General features: G+C 41.0%; 2 long non-coding RNA genes across 2 annotated transcripts in view; one reads left to right on the top strand and one right to left on the bottom strand.

Moving 5' to 3' along the window:
- The window catches only part of LOC143688904 (uncharacterized), a 176,171-nt gene that overhangs the window by 17,831 nt on the left and 135,588 nt on the right, over positions 1-22,752 (bottom strand). The window contains exon 3 of the long non-coding RNA XR_013178366.1: positions 4,716-4,860. This is a non-coding gene — a long non-coding RNA (uncharacterized LOC143688904). The remainder of the gene's footprint in view (positions 1-4,715; positions 4,861-22,752) is intronic.
- On the top strand, positions 8,535-10,805 carry LOC143688906 (uncharacterized). The gene is made up of 2 exons (XR_013178368.1): positions 8,535-9,143; positions 10,245-10,805. It is a non-coding gene; the product is annotated as an uncharacterized LOC143688906 (long non-coding RNA).

Below are 22,752 nucleotides of genomic sequence, written 5' to 3'. Positions count from 1 at the left end.
TCTAAATGTTGTGTTAATTTCTTTTTTTAATTAATAAAAAAATAAATAAATAAGTAAAAAATAAATAAATAAAATAAAAGAATTCATTTGTAGGCAACAATCATAAAACGTAAACTCAAATACTCCTGTATGAGTAAGGAAAGTTATACCTTCTCCCTAAAGGCCTTCCTACCTCTAGTCATGGGCCACCTCCCCCTCCTCAGCCCCAGCTTCATAGGCTAGCCCAAGAGACCTTCTTCAACCACTATTTGATCATGTGCCTTTCATACTTAAAATGCTTCTAGTGACTCCCCAGCACCCTCAGAAGAAATCCCTATTACATAACTTGACTTTTAGGGTCAGGATCTCAACCATACATAGCTCTTCATTGTTAATTCTCACCGCAGCACTTTCTCACTGTCCATTCCTAGACCCCCAACTCTGTGTTCCACCTATAGACTCATAAGATGAATCATGACCTGCCTCTGCCTATGCTGTTCCTTCTCCTGCCCACTCCCTTTCTCCCACCCAGTCCCCACCCTACTGTACCCATCCGCTATGGATGCTGTAAGAAATTAACATAAACTTAATGACTAAAAACAAAAAATATTCTTTTAAGGTTCTGGAGGTCAGAAGTCCAAAATGAGTTTCACTTGGCTAAAGTCAATGTTACAGCAGTTCTGGTTCCTTCTGGGCCCTGAAGGGAGATGCTCTTTGTCTTCTTCAGCTTCTAGAGGCTCCCAGTATGGTCCCTTCCTCCATCTTCAAAGTGCACCACTGCAGTCTCTGTTTCCATCAGCATAGCCTTTTCCTTTCTGTGGCCAAACCTCCCTCTGTCTCACTCTTATAAGGACACATTATATTTAGGACCCCCTGGATAATCCAGGATAATCTGCCCATTTTAGAGTACTTAATCACATTTGCAAAGTCTCTTTTGCCCCATGAAGTAACATCAGCAGGTTTCCAGGATTAGGATATAGATATCTATATCCACCAACCTCACAAATCCCCGTGTGCCCTCTTGACTTTTGCTCAGACTTTATTTTCTTCCCCTGAGATTCCTCCCTGTTCCCCAAGGCTATATTCTGGACTGTTCCTTTTAGTTCCCAGAGCCTCCTGGTCAGACTTCCTATCGTAGCACGTAGCACACTGGATTGTAATTGGCTTTTTGTCTTCCTTTTCTTATCTGTTAGCAGCTGACGGCTGGAATCATATCCACTTTCTTCCTCTCCTGATCTCCAAGGCCTGGAACAAAGTACAGGCTCAAAGTATATTTGCAGGAAGGAAGTAGCCCCTTCAGCCAGCTGACAACACCAAGATGAAAGGTCTGTGGAAGGGGCACAGAGTGCCTTTATTCAAGATAGCAGAGGGCTGGAAAAAGGAGGGCTGTAGCAAGGTGTGCTAGGTGGACCTAGACACCTTGTGTTCTGAAAGTGTGTCCTTCATGTTTGAACAGTGAAGGGGCTTTACATAAGGTGTACAATAGCCAACCAGCAACAGAGCTGCAGGGTTTGTGTGCACATGGAAACTTCCCCAGTCTCTCTGACCCTAGGGACATGACCTTTGGGTACAAGCACTCAAAGTTCAACTTCACTGCACTTCCTTGGCAGCTCTGAGACTGGTTTACTTAGACATTGATTAACTTTCCAGGGAAACACAATCATTAGGTAAATTCCATCCACCTATCAGAGAAGATATAAACAGAAGCAAACATTAACCTGGACACATGGATTTACTGCCCATAGCTGTGCCTGGGACCACTGGGGGGGCAGTTTGCCCCTATGCCCAGGTAGCTGCTGGAGTACAGGGAATGAAGCTCAGGATGGTTTAAATTTATGCCAACCACAAAACTGTCCTTAAAAATGAGGGAGAATTTAAAATATTCATAAATAAATAGAAGCTGAGAGAGTTCATCAACAAGACCTGCCTACAAGATATACTAAAGGGAGTTCTGAGGACTGAAAATAAGAAACAGGAGAGAGAGGCTTGGAGGAAAGTGCAGAAAAGAAGATTATCAGTAAGGGTAACTAAAAAGGTAAAAAAAAAAAAAGAGAGATAAAAAAAAAAGATGATGTATAAAAGCCAAAGAATAAAATGGTTGAAGTAAGGACTGCCTTTACAGAATTAACGCTGAATTTTAATTGACTAAACACCACAATCAAAAGACACAGATTAGCCAAGTGGATAAAAAAATATGATTCATCCATATGCTTTTACAAGAGACTCCACTTAGACCCAAGGACACATACAGATTGAAAGGAAAGGGTTGGAAAAATATATTCTGTGCAAACAGTAACCGGAAAAAGAGCTGGCTAGCTAGACTATATTGAACAAAATAGACTTTAAATGAAAAATTGTTATAAGAAACAGAGAAGGGCACTGTTTATTAATAAAAGGAGAATTCACTGAGAAGAAATAATCATAAATATTTATGCACTGTTTTGGTTTGATAAAGCTGACAAAATGCAATATATCAGAAATAGTTTGGCTTTTTAAAAAATATTTTTATTGAGAATTATCCACAGATGTACAGTCCAACCATACTGTACAATCAGTGGCTCACATTATCATAGCATAGCTGAGTATTCTTTGCCATGATCATTTTTAGACCATTTGCATCATTCCAGAAAAAGAAAAAAGAAAGACCCATACTCCTTATCTCTCCCTCTCATTGACCCACAGTATTTCAATCTATCCAATTTTGAAAATTTGACCCTTTGTCTCCCCCTACTATTTATTTATTTTTTATCCTTTTTTTATTTTACTCATCTGTCCAGACCCTGAATAAAACCTACAACTTCTCTATTAAAAAAAGACAATAATTTTTTAAAAACAAACATTATGCTAAGTGAAAGAAACCAGACACAAAGTATCATATATCGTATGATTCCATTTATATAAAATGTAAATATGAATAAATCTATAGAGACAGAATTAGATTAGTGATTATGTAGGGCTGGGAAAGGATAGAGGAATTGAGGGAACTGCTAAGGGGTATAGGGTTTTTCTTTTTAGAGTAATGAAAATGTTCTAAAATTTATTGTGATGATGAATGCACAACTCTAAATATACCAAAAACCACTGATTTTACACTTTGGATGGGTTGTATGGTATGCGAATATATCTTAATAAAATGGCTTTTTAAAAAAAGCCAATGACTTGAAAAATATTTTTATAGGAAAAAGATATTGCTTCTCCAGATGCCATTGTGTGTTGTTACATCTTATTCATAATTATGAACAAAATTTCCTTGGTTGTCTTTTAAAATTTCACCGAAGCTTAAAAGATAACCACTCAAAAGTTAAAAAAAAAAATTTATGCCATATAGATGTGGGAAAATGACCCCGGGAATGTGGAATTACAAATCACCAAGGTTTAAGAATGGGCAAGAAACAATAAACACACATACCCCACAAGGCTCTATTCTATCATAAGCTGCATGTGGTTGTTTATTTCTGACAAGGATAACCTAGTTTTAATTATTTATGCTAAAATTTATAAGCCCCTAAAAATGTCCTTCCAGAATGGACTTGCAAAGGGGAAGAAGTCTTGGTAACCTGAGATCTTACTGCAGCAACCGTGCAGCCCTTAACTCTTGCTGGAGCAAGCTCAAGTTGTTCTCTATGTGCATTCTTTTGTTTTGTGGTTGAGATAGGGTGGATGGGAGGGACTTCAGTGAGTTCTGTTGGACTGTTAAGGGTGGAAATGGGGCCGGGCAGTCTGGTAAACTTTCCAAAAGCATGTTCCTCTCTGAGCCTGCAAATCCCAGAATAGTATAGGACAGACCACGCTCCTGCATTATACCCGCCAGACCACTTCTGCCATCCCTGTCCCCTTAGGTGTTGGTGGCTGGACATTCTGGGCCTCACGGTCAAGGTACTAATCCTCTTAGAATCACAAATAGCTTCATTCTAGACAGTGGATGAGCCTTCCCCCAAAGGGCCCTTTGTGCAGAGACTGTTACCTTTCTATACAGTTCAGAAGATGCCCTTCCAAACTTCCCAAGAAGCTCTCTTCTTCCTTCAACTTGCTTTTCCCCTTCTGTGTACCTTTATTCCTTCACCCCATGACCTCCTTGCCTCCTCCATTCAGAGTCCTGGGCTTGTGAGCCTTTTGGGCAAGGGAGAAAGCCTGCCACAGAGAAGGATCTTAAAATGAAAAAGAACTCCGCTTTTGATTTTGGAGTGTCACATGACTACTGTCAATTACAAAACTTGGAATTCTTTCCTGTATTATAAACCCTAACTTGACAGTCAGTTTAGGGTTGTGATTAAGAACAGGGATTTTGGAGTCATACAGACCTGGATTAGTGGTGACTCAGCTGTTCATAAGTTGTATGCCCTGGAGTAAGCTAGTTTACCTTACTCCTTAGTTTCTGCATCTGTACAATGGGACAGCAGTGGTACCTACCTCATAGAGTTGTTATGAAGACTGAGATCGTGCATGTAAAAGGCTTAACAATTCCTTATATTTATACCAAGTTATCAACAAATACCAGCTATTGTTATAATTGACCATGACATGTGGGTTATAAGAGAGCAACATACAGAAGCCTTAGAGAATATTGGAGAATCAACTGCTCTCTCATCTCCATCTTCTGTTTGGTATAGAGGTATGTATGGTGAGTGGAAAGTGTTTTCAAGAGCACATGGGAGATAAGGTCATACAGGGATAAAATTCAGAAAGCCTTCTCCCAAATACCCCTTGGATCTCTAAGATAAGGAGGAGAATCGTACCTTGATCCTGCATTATATTTGTTGAGAATCTGGCCAAAGCAAAAATGTTTCAACAGAAACTGTTCCGAGTCGAGTTAGCACTGGTGGAAGAATGCGGAGCTACCCATGAGCGAGGGGCTAGGCCATCCAGTTTCATATCCCAGGTCTGAGGGGAAAAAAATAAAAGAAAATGATTTCAGGGACAGGTTCAAATCATCGGACCGGGAGCCTAATGGGGTCAAAGGCTACTTCCCACAGGTATCAGACCAGAACATTTAAAGAAAGAACCACTTGGGGCTACAGTAACCACAAACAGATCCGACTGGTTTTTGTGGTGGTTAATGTTTGTTTAACATTATATCCAGATGTCTAGATTGGGAGACACATATCATTAGCATAAGAAAGTGTTTGTAAAATCCTTAACTGAGCTCCATAACTGGGTGAGGTGCTCGCATAAATCAAACCGAAATCGAATCGCAGGCCTCACCCTTTATAAAAAAAACAAACAAACAAAAAAAAAAACAAGGGCTGGAGCTGGTCCCAGGTTTCAAAAGCATGGATGAAAAACCAAAAGAAGAGAATCATATGAGCAAGAAGGATTTGCTGGAGGTTCTCAGCTGTTTTCCAACTCCAGGAAAAATGCTAAGTCGTGGACATGGCAAAGCAATCAGGGGCTTTGTTAAGCTCTGGTTTCCTCGGTGAGCCTGGGACAGGGAGCAGGCCTCCTCCCAGGAACATGTGGTGCATTTCCACTGCCGGGTATTTAATGAGATATTCTGCTTAGCAACCCCCTTCTGAGTGTGGGAAGTGCACACTCCACCCTCGAAAAAACTGGCTCAACTGTAACGGCTTACTTTTTTTTTTTTTTTGGCCTTCCCACCGACTTAAGCATTAATATCCTCTGCTTGGGGATAACTTCTTATGCTGGCAAAGAAGTGAAAATGTTTTTTAATTTTTTTTTTGCTCCAGTATTGGATATGACCTCAGATTTGTATTTTTAGATTTTACTTTGGGTAGAGGGATAGAACACGATAAGTAATGCCTGTGGCCAGGCCAGTGTTTTAGGATTGCATCAGCTCGAGCGAAACGTTTGCTTCATTTCTGGGGAATAGTCTCAGTGCATTGTTCCAAGAAGGGAAATGCCCATAAATGTCATTCCTGTGATAAAAGAAGGAAGCAAAGATATAACAAAGTCCAGCTACAACCTGGGTCTCAGAACAACAGAAAGTTTCCCCTTGAGCATTACTAATATGTTTGAAGTACTGAAAATCATTTATTCACAGCTTATTGTAGGAGGGCTCTCTGACTGAGGGTCTATCTGCTATATTTTAAATAGTCTGTAATTTTCATTCTTATCTTGATGGACAAGAGATGAAGGGGCTGCACTTCCCATCTATGTTGAAACTCTTAATTCAGATGGGAGTTTCTTAAGTAAGCTGGGGAGGAGCCTGAAGAAACTGGAATAACAAGTGACAGTTTTTTCTGCTGGCAAATTAAAGCAAATAATGTTGCTGTCAAACCTTTACCACTGAGGTCACTTAGCAATCCCGAGCAGTTCTCACATCAAAGAAATTCCAAAAGCAGATTCAATGTGCCTGAAGGGAAGTTAAAAACAGAACATTTGACCTAAAACGTAAGATAGGAAATAGAGCCTATGCATTTTCTTGAATGGGCACCCAGAGAATATTTTAGAGATACTTGGTTTTTAAAAGTTGCATTAGTTGTAGATGAGCATGCTGGAATGTAAGACTAGAGAATACACCCCTGGGGTGTTTAAGTTCTCATAGTGCCTCCCACAGGGCCTGTAATAGGCATTAGGAGACTCAGAGTGGGCACTGGATATTTGGGGGTGACAATAATCTTTGAGTATTTTCTCCCATACGCAGACACTAGAGAGGCCTCCACAACCCTCTGATTTACCAGAGACAGAACGCCCAGTGGTTAGTGCTATAGGGTCTGGTGTCAGCTAGGCTGGGGAGAGAAGCTTACAAGTAATTTAACTTCACTATGCCTCCCATTTTTTACATCTGTAAAATGGAGATTATTATATCCCTTCAAGGCCCTTGTAAGGATAAATGAGTCTATGTATGCAAAGGCTTTAGCATAGTGTAAGCCATAGAGTAAAAATGAATTTGACGTAAAAGACTCATCATTAAGATCTCCTAATGGTCATGTTCAAGAGGGCGATATAATCCGAAGGCTTATGTTTAATTTATATAGGCGTTAAAGACCAGTCTTGAGCAGGCCTAAAACTAAAGATGTCAATAATGCACAGTTGCTCCCTTCTTCCTTCCTTCCTTTTCTTCCTTTCTTTCTTTCAATCTCTCTCTCTCTCTCTCTCTCTCTCTCTCTCTCTCTCTCTCTCTCTCCCCCTCTCTCTTTCTCTCTTTTTTAAAGATGAGGTGCTTTGCAGACTAGTAGAGATTTTGGGGAGCTGCCTAAAGTAAGGATATTTCCAGTGTCAACACAAGTTCTAATGGTACCAAAATATCACAGAGAGGTAGCCCATCCCTTCTCCACTGTTTCAGTTTGCTAAAGCTGCCGGAATGTAATATACTTGCAATGGATTGGCTTTTATAAAGAGGATTATTAACTTACAAGTCACAGTTCTAAGGCCGTGAAAATGTCCAAATTAAGGCACCAACAGGAGGATACCTTCTCAGAGGAAAGGCAGCATCTGAGTTCCCCTGTCACAGGGGAAGGCACATGGTGACATCTGCTGGCTCTCCCGGGTTGGTTTCAAAATGGCTGTCTCAGCTCCTGTGGGTCCTTCTGGCTTCTGCTGGGGCTTTCCTTCTGCATCTCCAAATATCTGTGTTTGGTTTCATCTTTCTGCTCTCTGTGTGGGCTCTCCAAACCTCCCCAAAAGCCTGCATCCTAGTTACATTTCCCTGTTCTCTATGTCAGTTCTGAGCGCTCTCTCTCTATGAGTTCCTTTAAGGACTCCAGTAAACGAATTAAGACCCACCTTGAATGGGCAGGGTCACAACTCCATCTAATCAAAAGATCCCATCCACAATTGGGTGGGTCACCTCTCCATGGAAACAACCTAATCAGAGGGTCTCACCCAAACAATAGGTCTGCCCCACAAGATTGGGTTAGGATTAAGAGGACATGGTTTTTGTGAGGTGCACAACAGCTTCAAACCAGCACATCTACTAATGCCTCATATGGGGCCTCCCCTGCCATGGCTATAGACTCCTAAAACAGAGGAGTAGACATATATTTTTGTGGCTGTGTAAAACTTTCAAGAATACTAAAGTTCCAAAGTCATTTTTTTAGACCATTATCTGGTGGAAAAGCTGCTTAAATAAATTCATTAATTTATGCATTAATTTATTCCACAGTGATTTATTGAATGCTACATAGTATGCCTGGAACAGTTCTAGGGACTGGGATTATGCCACCAGTGAACACGTCCCTGTCCTCACAGAGTTTGCAGTCTATAAATGCTTTTCATTGGAGACAAGCACAAATTACCCAGCTGAACATTACTTTGGATTTTATGATGGGCTTGTAAGGATTTAACCCAGCAAGAAGACCTCAAAGACCCTTTGAATGGAACCAGGCATGGCCCATGGCCAGGCCTTTGGAAAGTGAATGGACACACCCCACCTCACCCCACACCTGTCTTGCTCATTGGCTTCTGGGGCAGCTGGGAGGAAGGAGGCACTCTTCTCTCCTGTAGGGCTGGCTCTTTGAAACCAGGCTGAGTGCTACTCAGGCGGCCTTTACAGACCATATCTTCAACAATCCTTTTTCTGCAGAATGGCTATTGGCTTGGCAATGTGAGAAGATAAATTCAAGAGGAAAGTATGGGAGGCCTGAACTTTATAGCCGAGAAAGACATTTGTGGAGGGACAAGTTTGAGGAGAGAAACTCCAGAAAGTCCTACCTAGACTCCTGCTGCTGGGGCCAGAGATCTCAGGGCTCAGCTATCTGAGAGAAGGAGTAATTAGTAGTTGGTTGCTAAATCTTTCTGGTCCCTCTGTTGAAAGCCATAGAGTCTGATTCTGGTTAATCAGGCAGGAAAGGAGTTTAGAAAAGGAAATTGGCTAGCTCACCGAATTATTTGGGATCCTGGAGAATCAATATCATAGAATGTCTAAATTCATGCTGCAGTACTGGCCTAATGAAGAAGCTGCTGCCTTTGCAGCTGCCCCACCCTAGAGAAAAAGGCTACCAGCATTACCACTGCACCAATGCCATTTCTGTTCCATTTCTTCCAAAAGAAACCTCTGTGGGGATCCTTACCAGCAAAATGAATCCCTTAAGGGCCTCAATCAAGTCAAAGTCTGCCACAGGTGACTCAATTGGTGGAACCCATCTCACATGCCTGTGCTCTGCCTGCAGAGGAGTTTGGGAGTGGAATTTTCTGGGTTCTTCCTTGTGAAAGTATGATTCATTGGGATGGAAATTTCCCAGATAGACCAAAGGTGATCTTAAAAGGTGAGTTAAAAGGTTGCTGGGCAGTCAGGAAACATGATAAATGTCTATTTTATTTACTCCTTAGCTAACATACACCCACATACTAGGCCAGCATATACCCATCAATGTTAAACATTACGTCACCTACAATAAAATTCTCTTGCCTTACACAATTCAGCTTTCCTTCATGCAAACTAAGAAGACTCTCTCCCTGAAACAGGTGCAACTCAGATTTAAATAGCTGCCTACAATATTGAACCCTTAAAAGCTTAAAAAACTGGGTGGGCCACAGTGGCTCAGCAGGCAAGAACACTTGCCTGGAATGCCAGAGGACCCGGGTTCGATTCCCAGTACCTGCCCATGTATTAAAAAAAAAAGCTTATAAAACAGGAACAAAAACAAAAAACCTCCTTCCCTAAACAGTAAAGGTATCCTATCTTTTTATTGGAGGAAACTGCAAGGAGTGTTTATGGTATAAAAACCTTCAAGGAGTGATTTAACATGGTATATGGTATAAAGCCTTCAAGTTGTGATTGAGGAATTATCATATCAATGAGCACCTCTTCTTTTCAGCTAGCTTATCCCATAGCCTCTTACAAGAGAGAGTACACCCAGAATCCCTTCTCCAATCTGTGCTCAAGGGATGGAGGCTTTATATCCTGGGCATGGTGTCTCTGGTTACAGGGCTGCCCCCTCAGAAGGGACCAAGATTCAGTGGTCCAGAGCAGTAGCATGGTGGACTCTGAGCTGTGAGCATGGACTTTTCTGTGTTGGATGGCCCCTAGCAAGATTGTAACTCCCTGTGTGAAATATTGGTCTGCTTTGAGCCCTTATGCTAAGGATTGTTGAGTAACAGCACAACATTTTCCAAAAATCCACACAGACGTCATGCTACAGTAGCAGAGTGACAGCCCCATGGTATTTTTACCAGGATGAATGTCTGGGGAACCCTATGCTCACAGGCAAATCAGTATCATCAGGCTGGAGGAAGGGGGCCCATTTGAGATTCTTCAGGAACTTCACTTTCCAGGTCTTCCAACCCCATGGCTGTAAAGCAGCCATTGAAAGCATGCCTCTCTTTCATTCCTAGTACCCAGTGAAATGTTATCTCCTCTGTTCCAGGGGCCAAGCTCAGCTTCTGTTACCATCTCAGCTTCTCAAAGAATGTGTTGGAGGAGAATCCGAGAGATTCTAAGTTTCCTCTTCTAAAATGAGGGAGTTAAACTATATGATCTTTAAAGTCCTTCTGGAGCCAAGGTTCTGTAACCTTGTGAGGATCCCGACAGAGGAGGGATTATCATCAAGGAATCGCTTGCAAACAGACTGTGAAGAAAAGTTCAGTCAGGGGCTAGAAGCTTGTGGGCTATGAACAAGTCTAAATTTTAATGAGAAACTGAAATGGGACCACAGTCAAAGCTCTGATGCCAGCAGTGAAGACGTTCGGATGACAGTGATGGTTTACTCCCTACAGTAGAGGGAGGGAACATTCTTGACCATAGGGCTTGAGGACCTGTGACTTCATGCTGTTTCCACTGACTTTGGCTCATTCACTATTTAGAGAGCTACGAAGAAAGTGCTGGGTTGCTGCCTCGTCTCGGGTCTCCCGACCTTTCTCACACACTTCCACACCTTTTGTCCAGATGGAACCTTGATCAGGTCGTTCAACTGAACCAGTGCCTCAAGGTGTCACTTAATTTTTCAAATAAGTTTTAAAATTTCCTAAGATTAATGCTCACCTATACAAAAATGTTGACCTGTACACTCTGAGTTCCAGTCTCAGAGTGAGACCATGAGCCACCAAAAAGCAATTCAAAATAAGTTGAGTCCTAACCATCGTAAAGGACATATATGTCCAGGCAATACTGATCAAAATCCTTTTCTCTTCCACCTCTTCCTTCTTACCCCACTGCTCCTCTGGCTTCTCTTTCTTCCAAATTCTTAGGGAAACACTCTCCAATACTAGTCTGAAAACTTCTCCTTCTACTCCTTTCACTTTTTCCCCGACTCTCCATTACAAGAGTGCCTAAGAGGTGGTCTGAAGGCAGGGCTCATGCAATAGGACAGTAGTTCTTGAACAAGACCAAATATCTACCAGAGTAGATTAACATTCATTTAACACACATTTGGATTCATTTCCTTTGGGTCCACCTACTTTCTCATTCTGCAGAATACTTAAACATTTCCAAATGGGTTTTAGCACCTTAGGTAAAGAACAGAAGGGGGGTGTGCAGAAGTAGAAGTAATACCAGTGCCTGTGAAAGAAAATTCATGCAAATTATTGCTGGAATTTATCAGTGTGAAGAGAAAGGAGATGATGGAAGATAGGAAATGATGCTGAGTGGTTGCATTATGTCTGCTGTGCTAAAGCAGGCTTGATACATGGTAACATTAATATTTATTAAGTGTTGATTATGTGCCAGGTACTTTACACAAAATATCCCACTAATTCCTCAAATAACTCTGCAAGGCAATATCCATCTGTTGCAGAAGGAGAATTTAAAGCTCAGAAAGGCTAAAGTATTTGCTCAAGGCCTCACATGTAAGTGTTAGAGGTCGGATTTGAACTTAGACAGTGTGACTCAGAGATCATGCTGTTAAACATCTACCCACACTCTTCTGCCTCCTCCCAGAGGGAGGCTCTATTTGAGAGGGTAAAGAGAGAGAGAGACCTAGAGACTCAAACAAGGCCAAAAGGCACGTGGACAAGACTCATGTTCTCTGCACAGAGAAAGATAGGATCTGGGGAAAATCCCATTTATCATAAGACACACTGCTTAGGAAATGCTGTCTGGGTACTATCTTGGTCAACATGGGCTGACTGCTATAACAAACCACCCCATACAGCAACAGCTTAACACAAAAGTTTATTTCTTGTTCTCATAATATCTGATCAGATATCCCTGGCCAGGCAGTTCTCTTGGGTTTCTCTACACAGTGACTTGGGGATCTCAGCCCTTGCCCCTTAGTGATATAAGGTAGGGAAGAGATCATGGAAAGACACACTAGATATTTAACTACTTCATCCAGCAAGTAACACACATCACATAAGCTCATATTCCACCTTATCACACAGTGGGGAGCTGGATGGAGGTTGCTGAGTAATGAATGAATACCCTGACTGGTCAGCTGCTTCTCAGTAGCAACTCTACACTATGGAGACAGAACATGACCCTAGGGGAATCAGCCATCCCATAAGTACCCTTGAGAGCAAGAGTGGAGAGTAGAATAATAGCCTGGCAAATACAGGTGATCGGCACCTGGACCTCAGCATTGTATGGGCTGCCTGGGAAGTGGGGCACCCCAGGGATTTAGACTCGGGCCACAGCCCTTCCTCAGGCATCCTTGGCCTGCTGAATCTTGGCCTATACACTTGGCTCGAGGTCTGCCCTAGCACATGGTCCAAAGTCACCGAATCTGACCCCCAACACAGACTTGCTGAAGAACTTATTTCTGAAAGCAGGGCCGTCCTTCCTGGTGAAGGACTTAGCTAGAATCAGTTATGTCTGGTCACATGACTCCATGAGGTTTTTAATAAGCTCTTGTTGAATGGTCACTCAAGAGGTTCAGGATAGAAGTATTGAATACCAACATCTTAATTTGCAGACTAAAGGCATTTAAAGAAAGAATTTTAATAAATGAGGCTGTCCGAAGGGAAAGGGGCCAGAAATGGGTGGATAGATTCTGAGCAAAAACACCATCAGGCTGTTCTCAGAGTCATGTTTCAAATTCCAATTTTTTATGTCTTTTTTTCCCCCAAATTGTCACTAATTATGGATTATGTGTCCCATGGAAGTTCATTAATATTATTAGTTTTGGAAAAGGCAGTCCCTGCTTCTTTTCCATATGTGATTATTTATTTGGTCAGCTGTTTCTCATTTCTTGGTGCAGGTTCAATGGTCCCACTAAAAGGTAATGGGCCAAAATGTCTCAAATAAAGTTCAAATAAATAAATAACATTGTTAGTTGTTTCTCAGGCCTGGAATAGTACAGTACTGAATATATGAGGACTAATTTGGCCTCTTTTGAGGAAAATGCCCTTAAATGGAAATAATAATGAATTTGAAAACCTTTGAGTTGCAGATTTTCTGAATGCCAGCACTCTTTCTGTATACCTGATACTTTGTACTTGGAAAATGCGCTTTAACTAGCCTTCAAGATATTTATTAGCAGGATTGTCTTCTTTGCTTCTGCCCTAGTTTATTTTCCATTGTCCTTTGCACTCTCCCTACAATCCAAATCTCATCGAGTAATTAATTTTCAATAAATGGAGTAGCTCAGTGGTCCCCCACTCTGCCTACACATTAGATCACTTGGGGCACTTAAAAAAAAATTCAGTTCCCTCTAGGGTGGGTCCAGATGTAAGTGATTTTCCAAGAGCATAACAGATTGAGAATAATCAGAATTACTAATCTTGAGCCAGGTTAGAAAGTGTAGTCAACATAGAATTTGTTGACCCTTTTGAGGTGTCTGATAACACCAAGTAAATAACTTACCTTTGATGAAATAGCAAAATCTCTGAGTATATTCTTCCTTGGATACTATGGCCTCTGGGTTGCCTTCTTAGAATAAATCTTGAGGACACCGAAGGTCTCATTTAGCCTCTGGCCTCCTGAGTTTTACATGTCTGGCAGAGTGGTAGATACTCACGTGATCTAGGCACACAGAAAGTAGCCTGATGGGTAATCCAGCTGTCCACCTAGGCCAGCACTATTCTCAGCATGACATGCAAGAACCATATTGTGGAAGCACATGACTGCTGTCCATGATATAAATCTTGGTAAGCTAATGGTATGAGAGTTCCATACAGTATTTCATTTCCCATAAAAGAAAATATCCCTTGGGGATAAATGGCAAAATTTCCCTTAGTTTCCAGATGAGGAAATAGACTCTGAAAAGATAGGCATCTCTCCCAAGGTCACAGGGAAAGTATAGAACATGGAAATACTGATTCCTGATTTCTCACCTGGTCTATCCCTCTGGTTTTTCCCACCCTTGTGCTGCCACTTATCCTACCAACCAGCAAGAAGGACAATAAGGTGGACTCACACAATCCAAGTGAGGACTTGAAACTGGAGCTCAGTGCCTTAGTGTTATAAACAGTAACATTAAAAGGCCTCCAGAAAACAATGGTTTTACCTTTACTTAAAACCTTTCTTTACCTACCAGCCTCATCCCCAACTATCTGCTCACCACTGGTTCCACCTCCTTCCTCCACTCTGATGCCTCCCTACACCTCTCTCTAATTAGTATCCCACATTCCTCCATTGTCTTCTTCTTCTTCTTTTTAAAATATTTTTTATTGAGGAATCTTCACATACATATAATCCAGCCACCTTATACAATCAATTGTCTTCTTGATGCCTCTTCCCCTCCATAAAACCTTCTCCAGGCTACCCATCCTTCTTTCTGCACAAGCACAGCCAGTTTGAGAGGGTGAGACCCAGATGCAGAGGGGCTTTGGGGCTTGATACTCTTGCCCTTGCCAGTTCCCAGTGATTGGCTACAGGGGTTGGGCTTAGTTTGACTAATGGAGCAGGTCAGTAGAGCAGAATCAAGCATAAGAGAAGGTCACGACGTTGGACATAGATGTGGCTGTGGCATCATGGAAAAGGACTCTGGACATGAAGTCAGAAGATGTGAATTTGCATCCTGGCTCTAATGTTACCAGCTATGCAACTTTGCACAAACTGCATAACTTCTCTGAACCTCAATTTTCTCATCTATAAAATGGAGGCACTGATAGTAACAAACACTTGATGGAGCTCTATATAGATCCAGCTATTGCTCTGGGCACTTTACATATATTAACTCATTTGCTCCTGACACCAATGCTATGAAGCATATACTATCATTAGGGTCACTGTACAGTTACAGAAATGGAGGTGAAAAGAGCTTTACTGATTTGCCCAAGAACACATGGCTTGCAGAGGCAGAGCTGGAATTTGAATCCAGACAGTCTGGCTCCAGAGTCATCCCCATTATCTCACAGGCATTGCTAGGTGGTGATCTTTGTAAAACTCCTAGTTCAGTTCCTGATATAGAGTAAAGATGCAATACAAATTTCGAGGAAAAAAAAAGAGACTTGGTATGGAGGTGGCTAGGGATGGGGGTTAGGACAAAAGCAACCAAAGGGAAGAGGCTAAGCAGAACACAATGGAAAGCTAGGCTGGACAGAACAATGTTGGCCAAAATGTAGGCTGCACAGACAGACCAAAGACCGGGCCTGAGGTCTCAGCTTAGCTGTTATACCTTTCCCTGATCTTTTAGGGGTTATGCGTCCTACCTCTACAGTGTTTCCTATAGCATGGAGATGAAAGTCCCATCACAGCATGTAGTATGCTGATCCGAAATACCTTGAACCTGCTTATTCTCCCCACTGTGGGCTCAGCAGCAACCTTGGCCTGCTCGTGTATGTTAGTCAGGGCCTGGCATCCAACCTGACATGTAGTAGGTCTCAATAGCTCCACTAGAACGAATGAACAAACTAATGAACAAATGAATAGAAAGAACAAACAAAAGAGTTTCTGGGCAAGTAGACTGACAGTATTCCCACTTCTAGTTTAAGAACTTGGATTCTCACAACAGTGCAATTGGCATGAGACTTGAGCTCCACTGGTGAATGCCTGCCCAGTCTTCATTCTCACTCCAGGGGTGGGTACATCAGGATGGCAAGTGCACACTGCCCCTTAGAGCTGGATGGCCTGCAGGGATCAATGGAGTCTGTGGCTAGGACTGCAGCCAGACAGCAGACAAGCACTAAAGACAAAACCACGTCAGGGCCTGCAAGACTACCTGCCAGACTTTTCAGGCTTCTCTGTCTCCACTGCCTAGACCCCTTACTAAAGCCCCAGGGAATAGGACTGGGAAATCATACTTCCAGAGTAGACCCTCTCAGGATCCTCAAGGCTTTTCCAAGAGCACTTATGCAATGCCTGAAGTAGAGAGTATCTCAGAAATGCTGCTCTCAGCAGACTTTATAAGTAACAGCTTTTCTCATTCCGCAACAAGGCAGACACTGGATCACCAGCCCTAGTTCCCACCCTACCATCTCTAGACCCCTTTTCCCCTTACAAAAGCTCTTCCTACTCCTTCCAAGCCTGGGGGTGGAGGGAACAGCTCTCTCCAGGGAGTCTCCATGGGAACTCTTAGGGGAATTCCAAGCCCCATGGCTCACCCGCCTTCTCAACTTGGCTTCTCTAACAGTTGCTCAAGAACCCTGGCACAGGGATTGGGAGGCTCAGCACAAAACGTCTTGGTTTTCTTTCCCCAACACTGTTGCTGTGGCCAGCCTCAGAAATGTTCCCTATTGTGTAAGCTGGAAACGGCAGGCCAAGATGTCAGAGGTTTGGGCACAAAATGCAAAATCAATGTATAATCACCTAATGGGCCCAAGGTCAATTTTTATGGCTTTTAGTTACAGCTTCCTTTAGGTAAAGCTACTTCTACAAAGCAAAGGCAGGCAAAACCACAGTTGCCAGGGCCCTGGGCACACTTTCCAGACTTAGTGCTTCCCAGGTGGGAAGATCCAAGGTTGTGGCTTGTACCTCTGACCTGTGCTCTTTGTACCTCCTTTTCTGAATGCATGATATAGCAGGAAACACAAGTCAAAGCCATCACCCTTCGTGCCTGAGAGATTCAGGTGACCCTTGTTGGCAGGGATAAAGGGCTTCCTGCTAATCCATTCTCTGGAAAACACAGTGTACAGAACATTCCAGGCAGTCCTCAGATATCCAGCAATAACAAAAGTTCTCCTCAAATGAAACTGTTGTAGCCAGAGATTGACTAAGTCCATCTGTGCAGGCTGGGTTGGACGCCAGCATGGCAGCTCTCCACAAGGCTCTTGACAGAAAGAGGGGATCAGGCTGTAGATGAACTGAGGGGCCATAGTCCCAGGGAAGGTGGAACCTTGTGATGCCCAGAAGACTGAGCCCAGCACCAGTTTCCCTCCCAAGACCTCAGCAAATACTAAACTGAGTAAATGGAGATAATAGTACCTATTCTATCTTTTGGGGTTGTCATGAGGTTGAAATTAAATGACAGTGCATATAAATGTGTCCCCTATTAATCTATTGTTTTCCAACAATAAGCCCCCCTTCTATGCTCTGAGATGCTGGGACTGGGACCCTACAAACTAGGTTTCTTCTTTGCCAGTTGGCTATCTAATAGATTATCTAACAGAGGGGAGTACTAGCATCACCAGGACCTGGGTGAGCAGCAAGGCATGGTTCAAAATTTTAAAACTTGCTCTCACAACCCTACTGAAATGTTCATAGAGATCCAGACTAAACACCGTCCCTTACCCCTTACCTCCTGCAATTTACAGACATGTACCTTGGTCTGACTCATGGAGAGCCAGACTTCTGAACATTCATGGATAGTTGTTTTACTGATTTGGTTCTCTTTTTTTCCTTCCATTGACAAAAATGTGGGTGAGGGAAAATTCAGAGTTTCTGATGATATTGGAGATGGCCGTGTCCTTTGCTTCCTGTCTCTAAATGGGGTGAAGAAAAGGAGAGCAAAATGATTCGAGTGGCCCAGATTCCAGGGTCTTCCATATCCCCAGACACAGCCTACATGGGCCTGCCAGAAAGAAAGAAAGTAGTGCAAAGGACAGACGAGCAGTCTGCAAGGATGGGCTTGGAAGAAGGAAGAAAAAAGAGTCAAAATTCCTGAAAAGGAGAAGGAAAAGAGTTAACTGGAGTTCAGAGGAGTTGTCCACAGAATATAAATTATCATCCCCAATTTCAGTGAAATCAAGGTTCCATCTGATTTAACGAAAGTAAATTCTAGTGCTTAATGATTTTGTTTTCCTAATAACACTAAATGAAACAATGGCATCTTTAACTTTGCTAGCCATTCTAATAGAGTGATATTTAAGTATATTTAATATTCCCCTCTGCCTCACTTACCCCAGACGTATTGCTCAAACCGGTATTGACATAAATGCTAAATCGTTGAGCTGTTGATATTGTGCTCTGGGGCATCTTGATTACAGCTGCCGCATGATCTTTGTGTCTGAATTCCATCTCTGGCCTGATTGAAGCCAGCCAAATCCCACAGACAGCAACTTAGGGCCAGAGAGCACAACATGCAGTTTTTTTCTTTTTCGCGCAAGAAATTATAGAAAAAGACCAAACACAGTAGCTTTCAGAAAATTTCCTTATCTTACACTGTTTAACATATAATTTAGAACCATACTTTCTTTTCCCCTTAAATATCTTAAATATACTTAAACATGACTCCATTAGAATGGTTAGCAAAGCTAAAGATGCTGTTGGTTCATTTAGTGTTATTAAGAGATCTAAATGATTAAACACTATCTCTAATAATGATGATAATTATGAACACTTAGCACATAGACACTGAGCAGAGAAAGGTGCAATATTTTTGAGAGAGAAATAATGCCTTCGGTGAATCAAAATTTTTTTCTATTTTAAATATTTTTATTGATAAAACAACATACATTCTTTTTTTATTAATTTTTAAATTAAAAAATATAACAACAAACACAAACATTCTTAACTTACCATCATTCTGGTCTACATGTCTAATCAGTAATTCTAATATCATCACATAGTTGCATATTCATCATCATGATCATTTCTTAGAACATTTGCATAAATTCAGAAAAAGAAATAAAAAGACAAGAAAAAAATTCATGCATACCATACCCCTTACCCCTCCCCTTCATTGATCACTAGCATTTCAATCTACTAAATTTATTTTAACATTTGTTCCCCCTATTATTCATTTTTATTCCATATGTTTTACTCATCTGTTGATAAGGTAGATAAAAGGAGCATCAGACACAAAGTTTTCACAATCACACAGTCATGTATCATTATACAATCATCTTCAAGAAACATGGCTACTGGAACACAGCTCTATATTTTCGGGTAGTTTCCTCCAGCCTCTCCATTACATCTTGACTAACAAGGTGATATCTATGTAATGCATAAGAATAACCTCCAGGATAACCTCACGACTCTGTTTGGAATCGCTCAGCTGTTGACACTTTATTTTGTCTCATTTCACTCTTCCCCCTTTTGATCAAGAAAGTTTTCTCACTCTCTTGATGCTGAGTCTTAGCTCATTCTAGGATTTCTGTCCCACGGTGCCAGGAAGGTCCACACCCCTGGGGGTCATGTCCCATGTAGAGAGGGGGAGGGCAGTAAGTTTGCTTGTTGTGTTGGCTGGAGAGAGAGGCCACATCTGAGCAACAAAAGAGGTTCTCTTGGGGGTGACTTTTAGGCCTAATTTTAAGTAGGCTTGACCTATCCTTTATAGGGTTAAGTATCATAAGAACAAACACCAAGATTGGGGGCTCAGCCTATTGCTTTGGTTGTCCCCACTGCTTGTGAGAATATCAAGAATTCAACTTGGGGAAGTTGAATTTTTCCCCTTTCCAGTGAATCAAATTTTAAAGGAAGAATATAATATATGCCATTTCTGAGTGATAACCAGTTTCACAGTTGTAAAGTATTTTTAAGATTAAGCTAAAGAAAAAGCAATGAATAATTTCACTTTATTTGTTGATGTTCTTGGCATTACATTAGAAAACAAATGATGATTATTCATTTTGGAGAAAACCCCAGATTTCAAGAACACACTTTGTACTATGAAATATGAACCACATACAAAGACAAGAGCAAGAGCCAAATTCAATGGGTAAGAAACATCCTATTTATTTTTACTTACTTTAACTATTGAATTATGTGATTTTACTAATAGGATGAACCTATCTCGAGATTATGTGATATTTTCATCTTCCTTACTTGTCTCAAGATTCATACTTACTGTAATTTACTAAAAAATTTTTCATCAATGATTCAATTTTGTCCCTTTTAACATAATATCTATTTGAGCTATTCTCTCCCCTCTCCCCCTGCTACCCCACCCTAGCTAGATATTAGGCAGCTAATCTTTTTTTTTTAAGTGAAAAAGAATTTTTAATGACATGGGGAAATTCTCATAATATAATATTAAGTGAGAAAAGCAATATGCAAAGCTGATAATATAGTATGATTCTAGTTTTATGCAGCTAATCTTAACAGGAAACAAAATGAGCAACTATGATCTGAAATGATTCTTGAACTGAATATTCCAAATATTCCAGATAAACATTACCCACTGGCTTCCCCCCAAATGGCAAAAAAAAAAAACAAAAAACAAGCAAGTGTGGGCTGATGTTTGAATTAATTAGAGTTAGATAAAGTTCTCCAATTAGCAGTAATGAATGTCATTATCATTGCAAAAAAGTAGTGCATTCGACATTTTCTGTACATGTCTTGGTCAAAGTCCAAAAAGCAAGGTGGAAAGATTTGGTTTATGCCCCAAAAGAGGCAATACTTTGAGATCAGTACTCTGCATTATATAGTTTGTTTAAAGATCCAAATGGGTGTAAGTTAATATTAACCTGATAACCTTGAATTTGATCTCAAGGAGTGTCTATAGACTGAAACTGATGGAGCACATAATTTCTAACCCAAGTCTCCAACCTGATCTGCATAAAAATTCACTTAATGCTGAGTTCCTGAACATGTGATGTACAATAGCTAATAAAAACACCTGATAGAAGAATTAAGTGACCAAAGTCAGTAGTGGCTATATTGAGACTGACTGTAACAGATATTAATCAACAAAGTCCTCTGAGGAAAAATAGCCCTTTTATAATAAACTCAATGCTGCTTTTAAAAATCATAAGTAACGCAAAGCATGGTCAAAGTCAACAGCAATTTTTCCACAAAGATAAAGGTTCACAATTGTACACAACAAAAATACCACTCTGTGCCCAGCTTCTGTTGGTAGGAGAAGCAGGGGTGGTAGTGCATTTCAGCTGTATTTTGCAGTAGCTGGGGGGTATACTGCATAGCCCATCGTTGCCCTCCAGCATGGAGAACCTCCTCTTCAAACACTTTCTCACCCTCAGACCCTTTCTCCTTTACCTTATCTTCTCCCTCTACAAAGGATGGTTCACAAACAGTGTATTTTTCCTTGAAACATTTAAGGTTACTTTATTATTTCCTCCCCATCAGGAGGGCAGGTGGCAAATCCTTTGTTAACTTTTATAGCTACAGGACCTATCTTAATGCCTGGTATTAAAATCTTTCCCTTGCAGTAACATTTCTAAAAACAAAGTTTATTTCTAAAATGTAACCTTTTTTTTTTTTTGCCAGAATAAACACTGTACACATTCAGCTAGTTCACTAAATAATAAACTGGCTTATCGTAACAAGGCAAGTTAAAATAAAATAGATATTTTCAATAATTTAGAGTTTACTCTAGATTTAGCAACTCTGTGGTATCTAAAGTTATTCAACCAACAGATATTCTTTTTTGACATTTCCAAGAAGACAATTTTTGGGGACACTGAACAATCAATCTTGCACGTTGCTGTGTGACTCAGATTTCACAGAGTGAGAACAAGGCTGTCATCTGGAAATCCCCCCAAATGGGTACTTGTGGTCCGGCCCTTTCTGAAACTGCGGCATGGCGTAGACCCATTGCTAGGCAACCCTGATGATGGGACCATGATTTTCTGCCTCTGCAAAGCTGTGCTCCAGCCCAAGTAAACAACCTGCAGCTTCAAGCAGGCAAAGAGGCTGGCAACACAATATTTTCACTCAGCTCTGAAAACATGCGATTTCCAACCTAGGAGAGTACACAGTGCTCCCTTGCTAAAAGGAATCTTCTACTTAAAGTAAGAGGAAATACTTTAAAGTTAGAAGACCACAGACCATATGACTGTCAGGGCCAAACATTCAGAAAACAGGATCACCATTTTGTGCTTGAATTTTACTGTTGAGCCTAAGAAAAACAAAATGCAGGTGTCTTTAATTGCACCTGTACCTCCATATTGAGATTCTGTTTGCTAGTGACATTGGCTTGTTGAACTATTTTTGTTAAGCAAGAGAACTGTTTGCTTTGACCTGACCTAACTGGGATGCTATGCTTGAATAACCTGCTTTTTTTTTTTTTGCATGGGCAGGTACCGAAAATCAAACCCAGGTCTCCAGCATGGCAGGCAAGAATTCTGCCTACTGAGCTACCATCACACCACCCAATAACCTGCTTTTAACTTAGAAACTTTCCTAGAATTTAGAATCCTAATCCCATGGCAGAGCTTTCTCAGGGAAATGAAGGGGACAAAATCTGACTCCAAATTCTGCTCTCTTCTCTGACAGAACTCTAAGGGATAGATTTTAGATGTGTACACATTGAGATAAGTGAGTTGTTTTATTGTGGGAGTTTCCTTAAGCTGTTTTTGAATACATCTTCAAGAAGCCAAGAATCAAGCTCTCTTTCTTCATTTTCTATCATATACATGCACATACATACCACAATACAGATGTGTATGTGCTACCTTCTTTTTAATGCTTCATTTTTTTTCTAAACTTTTTTATTGTATATTATAACATATATACAAAGCTAAGAAAAAAAAAAGCAATAGTTTTCAAAGCACTTTTCAACAAGCAGTTACAGGACAGATCCCAGAGTTTGTCATGGGCTACCATACCATCATCTCAGATTTTTCCTTCTAGTAGCTCCAGAATATAGGAGGCTAGAAGTCTTAAATATTTTTTTTGTCATTACAATTAACTTTTTTCTTTCTTTTTTGTGAAAAATAACA

Source organism: Tamandua tetradactyla, chromosome 6 (assembly GCF_023851605.1).
Source record: "Tamandua tetradactyla isolate mTamTet1 chromosome 6, mTamTet1.pri, whole genome shotgun sequence".
Lineage (NCBI taxonomy): Eukaryota > Metazoa > Chordata > Mammalia > Pilosa > Myrmecophagidae > Tamandua > Tamandua tetradactyla.
This window is presented reverse-complemented; position numbering and strand designations above follow the sequence as displayed.